The following is a 10,348-nucleotide window of genomic DNA, read 5'->3' on the forward strand; positions in this document are numbered from 1 at the left end:
GATTTCATATTTTTACTAGTAGAGTTTATTGCCGACAATATCTCATACCAAATAGTCATGCCGAACAAAAATTCAGAATTTTCTAGTTCATAAGTCATTAAACAATCTACTTCCCTTTTTACTATAGGTTCATTACTAACTTCACTTAATTTCAATACGACTTTCCCAACGTGTTTGTGACACTCATTTAAGTGTTAGACTAAGAATATGATCTAGTAGAATTTTCCATCTTTTAGTACAAGAAGAAAATATTGTATATATATGAAGTATCACTCTAAAAAAGATGTAACTTTGAAACAACAATTAGCCATATCACATAATACTAAATTTTAACTATGACAACCACATGAACTATAAAATGATCTAAGATTAATATCAATAAACCTCTTGCACACCCTTGATGTTTTCCTCTTAGGTTACTAATATCAAGACCAATATTACTTATTTCATTTATAGTTGCATCAAAAAAGACCTTTTCTAGTTGTATCATTTACTATATATTAAAAATTCTACAAAATGTTCAAATATTTGTATTAAAATGGTAGAAATATCTACACATCATAATATTAAAGAGATTTGATCTTGATGACTTATATCAGGAGCACAATCAAGTATAATTCAAAAAGTTATGCATTCATAACTTTTTGAATAACTTTTATTTTAATTTCAACTGCTATCAAATTTATTAATTCATTTATATCCTATGTCCAAGGTAATGACCGTGGATTTCAATATTTTTAATTCGAGGAATGTGTTCTTGTATTATAGGATCAAATTCAACAATAATTTCAATTAGGCTTAAAAAATTTCTATTTTGTTCTTGATAAATCTTTTCCTTTTGTTCCACGAAAAGCTAAGTTATTTTTTTCAAGAGTTTTAACAACAACAACAGCTATTCTGAATAATGCATTTTTCCAATGTTCCTTATTTCTCTTTATTTTTATTGAATATGTATGCCGATTGTTTTAATTTTTAACAATCTCATTTATAAATGAATCTATGAACTTATATTAATTATGTCATCATTACTCATCTCATGACTCCTCAACTTAGAAGTAAATATTTTTGCAATCTCTTAACACCATCACTTGCTAATTTGCTTGTACTAGAAAGAGTATTAAACAATTTACATCAAAAACAAATTATTTTATCAAAATCTTAGAATATATTAACTATTTTCTTTCACGTTTTTCTTCATTAGACAACTTTTGAATGTAAAATGAAGAAGAAAAGTGTCTTGAAGATTCAATCTTAGAGAAATCTATATCAATAACTCTTATTGGACCTTTTCTACTAATAAATCTCAGAAACATATACTATTATTCGTCTACTAACGTGGATCATATATATTTTTAGTGGTCTCTCTATTTATTGATTCTAATATTAATAAATCACTATTTGTATTCTCATCATACTCTAAGTTGTTAACTTCATCTACATTGTTAACAACTAAAAATAAATTTCTACTAGGATAAATTTCTAATTTTATTTTCGTTTACTTCAATATTGTTAACTTCTTCATTGTTAACTTGTTCATTCCATGAACAATAACCTAAATTATCAAATTTACTTTTTTATTTGTTTTGATAAATTTATTTACAACTCACTTTTGTGATTTGATAAAATTTCATCATTTTTTTTTAGTTTTAAACTTTTAGGTTTAGATTTTCGAATCGATGCTACACTAAAACAAATACAACAGTAAATACAAATATAACAATAAACAAATTAAAAGACTAAAATTAGAACTAAACTGACAAAAAATTAGACAAATAAAACTTGATTTTGTCTTTTGTGATGCTCCTTTGTTTTCCACATTTCCTTCACAATTTTTTGTTGGATATGAATCTCTAAGAAAAACTTCAGTTCTCCCATCATACTTATTTGGAACTCCTGTTCCATAAACTTAGAAAAATCTCGACAAAGTTTGTTGTTAGTTGAACCAAAGATAATATCATCTACATAAATTTGAACTATGAGGAGGTCATTTTTAGATGATTTTCTAAATAGGGTAGTGTCAACTTATCCTCTTTCAAAATTATTTTGAAGTAAACAATTGTTTAGTCTATCGTATCAAGCTCTTGGTGCTTGTTTCAAACCATACAAGGATTTTCTATGTTTAAAAACATGGTCTAGAAACTCAACATTTTCAAAACCTAGAGGTTGTTTAACATACACTTCCTCATTTATATAACCATTTAAAAATGCATTTTCATATTTATTTGATATAAAATGGTACTATTATATGCAACAAAAGATAATAAAAAGTGAATTGCTTCTAACCTTGCCACCAAAGCAAACTTCTCGGTATAATTTATACCTTCCTGCCAACTGTAACCTTGAGCTACCAGTCGAACTTTGTTCCTTATAACTTCTCTTTTCTCATTCATCTTATTCTTAAATATCCACTTGGTTTGAATGAGCTTCTTTTCCTTTGGTCAGAGTACAAAATTCCAAATGTCATTCCTCTTGAATTCGTTAAGCTCTTGCATTTGCAGAACCCACCCATCATTTGATAAGGCCTCATCCACTGAGGTTAGTTCGACTTGAGAGAGCAGACCAAACAAAGATTTATCTTTTAGAGCATATCTTTTCTTCAAAAGAGCAATTTTGTTTCCTATAATCAAAGAGTCTGGATGAGATGATTTGTAATTTCATTCAATTATAGATTCCAGATGATCTTGACTTGATATGACGTTAACAATTTTTTCCTTTGTGGTTTTGTTTGTTTCCTCCGATGTGTTTAGTTCCTCTTATTTTCCTATTTCTTATGGTTTTGTTGGTTCATCTGATTTTCGAGTTTCCTCATAGTTTTGTGGACTTGCAAAATCATCATCTAGCTCTGACTTTTTTGTGGACTTGCAGAATCATTCATCATCTAATTGTTTGATGGAGAAAGAAAGAAAGAGAAATAGAAAGAGAATAAAAGAAAAAGAGTTGTGTTGGTTGGCTTATTTATCTATGTTTACGGTGGTTATGGAAAAGATTATAGGTGTGGTGTAAGAAAAATGAGAGATTAGAATTTTAGGGTTTGGGTCCAAATATGAGAATTTGTGATTTGAAGATGAAGAAATTAGGGTTGATGATAAAGCTTGTTGAGTTTTTATTAAAAAAATTGGGGTTAAAGATGAAGATTATTGAGTTTTTATTATTTAATTGGTTTATTGATTAATTAGTTTTAAGTTTTTAATTAAATGATTAAATGAATTTTAATTTTAAATATTACATATTGTCTAGTCAACAACAATTACACAGTCACCATGTGCCACCTCATCCAAAATTAGCCATGTCACTATTTTTTTACTAACAAAGATTCATAAATGACTTTTTTAAAATTTGTTAGAGTTTGCAAGGGTATAAATCAAACAAAAAAAATTACATAGACTAAAATCAAAATGAAGAATATTTGCAATGAACAAAAACATATTTAAATCATTCGTATTTAACTGAGTTATAGATCTTATCCTATGGTTTTGAGATGTTTTCATTCAGAGTCACTTTCTCTCTCTTAAGTTTTTCAAAATCTTTTTCAAGAAAGTTATATTTTTTAGTCAAATCATTATGGGCTTTTCTTAGAGTTTTCAGTTTTGAAGACACATAATGATTATTATTTAAAAACCCATTTAAAGCAGTTATGAGCTCAGTACGAGATAAATCAGAGAATATCTATATTTCTTCATCATGGTCTAAATTAGAGTTAGACTGTATACCAGTCATCAGAGTCATGTTCGCAAGCTTTTCATTATCAGGGGGTTCATCATAATCACCCCACGTAATTAGACCTTTCTTCTTGGTCTTTGGATTCTTTCTTTTGACTTATTCTCTCAAGTTTTGGACAATATTCCTTGAAGTTCCAGGTTCCTTGCACTCGAAGCATGTGAAATATTTCTTTTAAATACATGTTTCTTTGTTTTGGTACTTATTGAAGTCTCTTTAGGGAAAATATCTCTTCTTGTGCCACATCCTTTGAATCTTCCTTAAGATGAAGGATAATTCCTCAACCTCTAAGTCTTCACTCTGATCCTCTGAATCATCATCCTCTGATTCTTCAACTTCTTGTAGAGCCTTCTTGCCTTTGGATCTCAAAGACAAACACTTTTGCTTATTATTGGGCTTATCCTCTTGTAGTTCAATCTCGTAAGATCGAAGGGAACTAATCAGTTCTTCTAGACGAAGACTATTTAGATTTTTTGCTTATTGGATTGCGTTGATCTTGGGTGTCCATTTGCTTAGAAGACTTATGAGAATTTTCTTTACATGTCTATAGTTGAATAGATTTTCTAAAGCATCCTCAAGCTTGAAAATCAAAGTAGGAAATCTAGAAAACATCGTCTCGATGTCTTCATCTTCCTCAATTTGAAATAACTCATACTTTTTTACCAGAAGATTGGATTTTTATTATTGCACCTGCTTACTTCCTTCTTAGATCATAACTAGAGCATCAAATATGCTTTTGCTCGTCTCTTTGTTATTGCACTTGTCAAATTCCTTAAATATGATTGCATTCATCATAAAAGTTATGGCTTTATGGTACATCTTGAATTTCTTCTTCTGATTAGCATTCATGTTCTTTATGGATACTTCAATACCATCATCATTGGTAGTAGCATTGTATCCATCTTTAACCAAATCCTAGAGTTCATAATCTTGAGAAATGAAAAACTCTCTCCATCAAACAGAGGGGGTCTATTGGGGTTTCCTCCAACAACTTCATCACCAAGGCTAGACATAATAGAATATTGGATATTTACTCAAACACTGTAAGGTGCTTAGGCCTTGAAATCGAGCTCTGATACCAATTGAAGGTTGAAAAAACACAAGAAAAGGGGGGGGGGGGTTGAATTATGTTGTATAGTTTTTTAATAATTTATTTGATAAACTTAGTAATTGAAAAACTCAGAATGAATAAACAAAAGAAAGAAGTAAATCACACATAGATTTATAATGGTTCACCTATAAGGACTTTCTCAAATAATTCAAACCAAATTACAACATTTAACCTCAACCAATTAAGTCTTCTCAACTTCCAGTTTGCAACTAAAAATCGTTGAGGAAAAATAGCCACTACCGGGCTAGGTTACAAATGAATGAGATTGGATTTTTTTTGAAAAATCTCTCTCAAGAGTTTGTTTACAATGTATTAATTTCATATTTTTCTTTCTCAACACTTAGATACATTTTGAAAGATTACAAAATGTTGTATTACTTATTGTGTTGCGTGTAATAATGGTTCATTCTTCTACATTCTCAAGTAAGAAAGCATGTCATTTTATAGAGTTCTTCACGGTAAGGTATGTGTCCTTTAGGTAACGCCTGTCTATTTTCTTTCAAAAATACAACTTGTATCTTCATGGGTTTCAGCAATTGCACCGTTGAAGGTAAATTTATTTGTTGCGGTCAGCCCAAAAATGACTCTTCATAACTTGAATGAAAACAGAGAAAGCAGAGGGTACAGGATCAGAAGATAAGATAATAAGAGCATTGTTTTATAAACCATTAGAGCATGCAGATTTTAATGATCATCAGAGGATGTGCATAGCTTGTCTTTTCAGAGGATTAACTATCATTAGATAATTTACTCTCATAAGAACATTGACTTCTTTCAAATTTGTTGACTTTTTCATAGTCGTTGACTTTTTCATAGCCACTTGACTTTTTATTTAAGAATGTTAACTTCTTCCTGAACGTTGATTGAGTGTTGACTTTCTTTTAGAATGTTGACTACTTTAGAGGCGTTGACTTTCCTTAGAGGAAAACGTAACAGACGCTTGCTCGCATCTCCAGAGTTAATTGAGTTAGATGTTTGCTTATACCAATAGAGGCAGGTATTATCAGGCTTAGAAATCTAGAGCACAAAAGTGGATTCTTGATGTTCCTTTGTATTAATCTGATAATAAGAGAACATAACATAATATCTCAGACAAACACTTGATCTTAGAAGTGCACACTTAATTGAAACGTCAGTGCATTAGATTGTTCCCACAAAATACCTTTTGTTAATATCAAAACAAGATAAGGAATTGTTCTTCAAATCATCTTGGTTCTAACAAAGTTAACTTTAGGAGTTTCCTTTGGTTCTTCAAAACCAATAACACATTTATTGTTTCTACTAACACCATAGATCATATAGGTTGGTTTGCTTTTGTTTATGTTGTTTGCAAGAAATTCTTGAAAGGCTTGTTTATACTTAACATAATTACAAATTCCATCATAAGAGGTTTTTGAAAAAATTTCTTTTAGAGTTAGATTTTCTCTTTTTAGGTTGTCAAAATCTTATTCAAGAAAGTTGTATTTATTTGTTAAGATGACATGAGATTTTTTAAGAGTTTTCAGTTTTGAAGAAACATTGTGATTCTTGTTTATAAACACATTTAACATAACTATAATTTTCACAAAATACCTCAATTTCTTCATCAACAAACTCACTTTCAGAATCAGAGTGTATGTCTACCATTAGAGCCATATTTGCATTCTCTTCATTAGATGAGTCATCAGAGTCATCCCAAGTAGCCATTAGACCTTTCTTCTTTCTCTTGAAATATTTTCTTTAAAAATTTCCCTTTTCAAGTTTAGAACACTAATTTGAAATGTCATGGTTCTTTGCATTCATTGTAGATGATTATCTTCTTATATGATTTTCGCCTATTTCTATACTATTTTGGGATCGTTTGAAATATCTTTTCGAAAAATATTTCTTTCTATTGTTCCATATGCGCTGGATTTTCTTTGAGATAAAGGACAACTCTTCATCATCTGAGTCTTCATTGTGATCGTCTAATTTGCTTTCCTTTAAGTCTTTCATTGCTTGTAAGGCCTAGAGTTTGCTTTATTTTCTTGGGATTTTAGAGCCAAGTACTTTGACTTCTTCAAGGGCCCATCTTCAACAAATTCAATCACATGGGATCCAAGTGAACTCATTAGTTCTTCCAGAGGCAATTTGTTTAGGTCCTTAGCCTCTTGAATTGTTGCTACGTTTGGTCTCCACTTGCTAGGAAGACTTATGAGGACCTTCTTGATGTGATCAGAAATAGTGTAACTCTTTTGGAGAACTTTCACTCTAAAGACTATAGTTTGGAATCTAAAAAACATTATCTCAATGTCTTCATCTTGTTCCATTTAGAAAAGTTCATACTTCCTGACAAGTAAATTTGTCTTAGTTTCATGTACTTGTTTATTTTCTTCATAGTTGAGAACAAGAGCATTAAAGATACTCTTTGTTGTTTCTTTGTAATTGCATTTTTTGAACTCTTTAAAAGTGATAGAATTCATCATGAAGGTTTTTGCTTTATGATGCATCTTGTATTGTTTTTTTTTTTTTTTTTTTTTTTTTTTTTTTTTTTTTTTTTTTTTTTTTTTTTTTTTTTTTTTTTTTTTTTTTTTTTATATATCAACATTGAGATCCTTTATGGATATTTCAACACCATCAACGTCTTTTGGTGGCTCATAGTCATCTTCAACTATGTCTCAAAGTTCAAGACAAGTGAGATGTAGAAAATTCTAAGCCTATTTTTCCAGTAATCAAATCTTTCTCCATCAAACAGACGAGGTATATTGACGTTTCCACATGTAACTTCATCACCAGAGGTAGTCATGATAACACATATATTTACTCAAAGAAGGTCAAGTCCTCAACTTTGAAACCAAGCTCTAATGCTAATTGTAGAACGAGAAACACAAGAAAGATGAGTTTGAATTCTGTTTTACTTTAAAATTGTTTTTAACAAGAATAAAACAGAGTAATGGAAACAAAACAGATAAAATAATAAACACAAAACAACACAAGTCAATTTATCCCAAGTCACCATCAACACAGTAGTTATGTCCAATTCCTTCAAATTGAAGGATTTAATCAACTAATTCACTAACTACATCACACTTCCACTAAACATTTACTAGTCAACTTGAATGTGTTTAAGTCTTCTCAACTTTTTAGCTTATTACAGTCAAGCTATTGAGGGATGCAACCACTACTAAGCTAGGTTACAAACATAATATGTTTAAGGGTTATTTTGAATAGCTCTCACAATATGATGTTTACAAAGTTGTACTTAGAAAATATTTCTCATTATTTAGACAAGAAAAAAGGCATTAAGAGCAATAGTGTACAGACGGTTGTATCGTGCTTATTATAGTATTTTCGTTGTATAGATCAATGAAGATTGCACGTCCTTTTATAGAGAAACTTTAGAGTTTCTGGTCGTTGTCCTAGTTGCAAGAAATCAACATGTATCATGAAGTTTCGTATCAAATCTTCAAATATTGATTCACCATTAAAGCCTGTCAAAATTTCTCCTTGTAATTGATTCTACGTCTCTTGATACGGAGACAGAAGGAGCTGAGGATATCGTTATTAGAATATGTCACACAGACCTTCACACAAATAACAGATTCAAGATATTGAGTAGATGATGAACATATTTGTCTTCTTCAGAGTGTTGACTTTTTATCAAAATGTCGACTTTCCAAATTGTTGACTTCTTATTAGTGTATTGACTTTTCATTAGAGTCAGACTTCGAATGCTTAAAATGATTATCAAAGGAAAATTATCAAAGCATTGTCATATTTATCAAAGGCAACGATCACTTGTTTGTCATGATTATCAAAGGCAAAGTAATGAGATGCTTGATACATTTATTAGAGGCAAAACTGATCAGAGCGTTGGTTACATTAACAAAATCACCATAGGCACATTTTAGAGTGTTTTCATCAGACTTAGAATACAAATTTTAGAATGAATTCTTGGTGTTCCTTTAACTTTGTCCAAGCATAAGAAGAAGCAACGTAAAATCATTTAACAATTACGTGATTTGGGAGTTGCATACTTAAACGAAACATTAATACTTTAAATTGTTCCACAAAATTTTATTATCATCAAAACAAGTCAGAGTCATAGTTCTTTAAACCAACTTGGTTCTAAAAAGGGCTTGCGTCACCTTATAGATATATATTAAGCTATTTTATGCTAAGCGTCTCGACGTGTATGAAATCTTTCCTCACCTTTTTTTGTTGATTTAAAGTTTCGAAGAAGGTGAATAAATAGCTCTTTGCTACTACCCACCACAACTTGACTTTAAATGGTTCATCTAATTATAATCCTCTATAGCTTTCAGAAGAAAACCTAAATACTTCAGAAAGATTAGTATCACAATGATATGCTAAAACTCATCCGGAACAAAATCGAAACGACAAAACCTCATCAAAAGTGCACTAACTTAGAGAAGATGCTCTGCATTTTAGAATATCTAGAGAAAAAATGTTTAGTTTGGAATGAGATGTAGAAGGGTTATATGGATCCCTATTTATAGTACTATGTAAGGAATAAACAATTAACTTTCAATTGGTAAGTCCATTACGTTGACATGTCCATATTTTGTCATGTTTTTGGACACTCATTATGTTTCGGTTTGTTTCTTAAGTTGGAGGTGGCAAATTATTTTACGAGGAAGATTCAACAGAAAATTTTGTAGTGTTTGTTGTTAGGAATATTAACGTGGTCATCTTTTTTATAATGCAAATTCTTAATATAGCAAGGAAGCCATATTTTTTTCTTTTCAATCATTCTTGATATGCAATTTTTCATATCCTAAAATGTCTAACAATTCTCAAAGTCAATTATTCAAATACAAATCTCTAATTATCAATTCTCAAAACCTCATCACCGATTTCCCTCATCTTCACTACTCCTCTCAGTGCAGGCCAAGATAAGTTAGCAACTAAGATAAATTTGTAAGCAATGTTAGAAGTTCTTATAAGTTTGCAAGTGTTCAGTTATGAAAGAGCTTAGGTTGCAGAATCTCAACTTCAAGATTTGCAATATGAGACCAATGGAGATTTTCCTTCTGGTTGGCATCTTGCTTACTTTGGAATAAGTTTAGACATTTTTTATTCTGTGAAACTACACATTGTTATTTAAAACTGCAAGTATCATTCTTAAAGAATAACATTATTTTGTTAGTGTTTGATGATCTAGTTATGTTTTTAATTAGACTATTTATCAAATCTTTATACTATATTATCCTGATTGACAAAGGTTTTGCTATTTTTGTTGTATCCTATGGTGTATATCTATCACTATTACTAATTAAAGATGCTTAAATTAAATTAAGAACTAAATGTGTAATTCAGTAAAAAAACAGAAAAAGTTTCTGTGCTTTCTTCTTTTTTTATTTGTATTTTTTTTAAGTGTTAAGTTTAGGGTTGTTAACTTAAAATATATCTAAAAAAAATACTACTTATTATTTGAGTAAAAATGCTAGTTTTGTCCAAACAAAATGCTATTTTCTATTTGCGCAAATAGATGCTAGTTTAAGTTTTTAGATCATAAAGACACTTATTAAAAAAAAAAAT

The sequence above is a fragment of the Cicer arietinum genome, chromosome 2 (assembly GCF_000331145.2).
Source record: "Cicer arietinum cultivar CDC Frontier isolate Library 1 chromosome 2, Cicar.CDCFrontier_v2.0, whole genome shotgun sequence".
Taxonomy (NCBI): Eukaryota; Viridiplantae; Streptophyta; class Magnoliopsida; order Fabales; family Fabaceae; genus Cicer; species Cicer arietinum.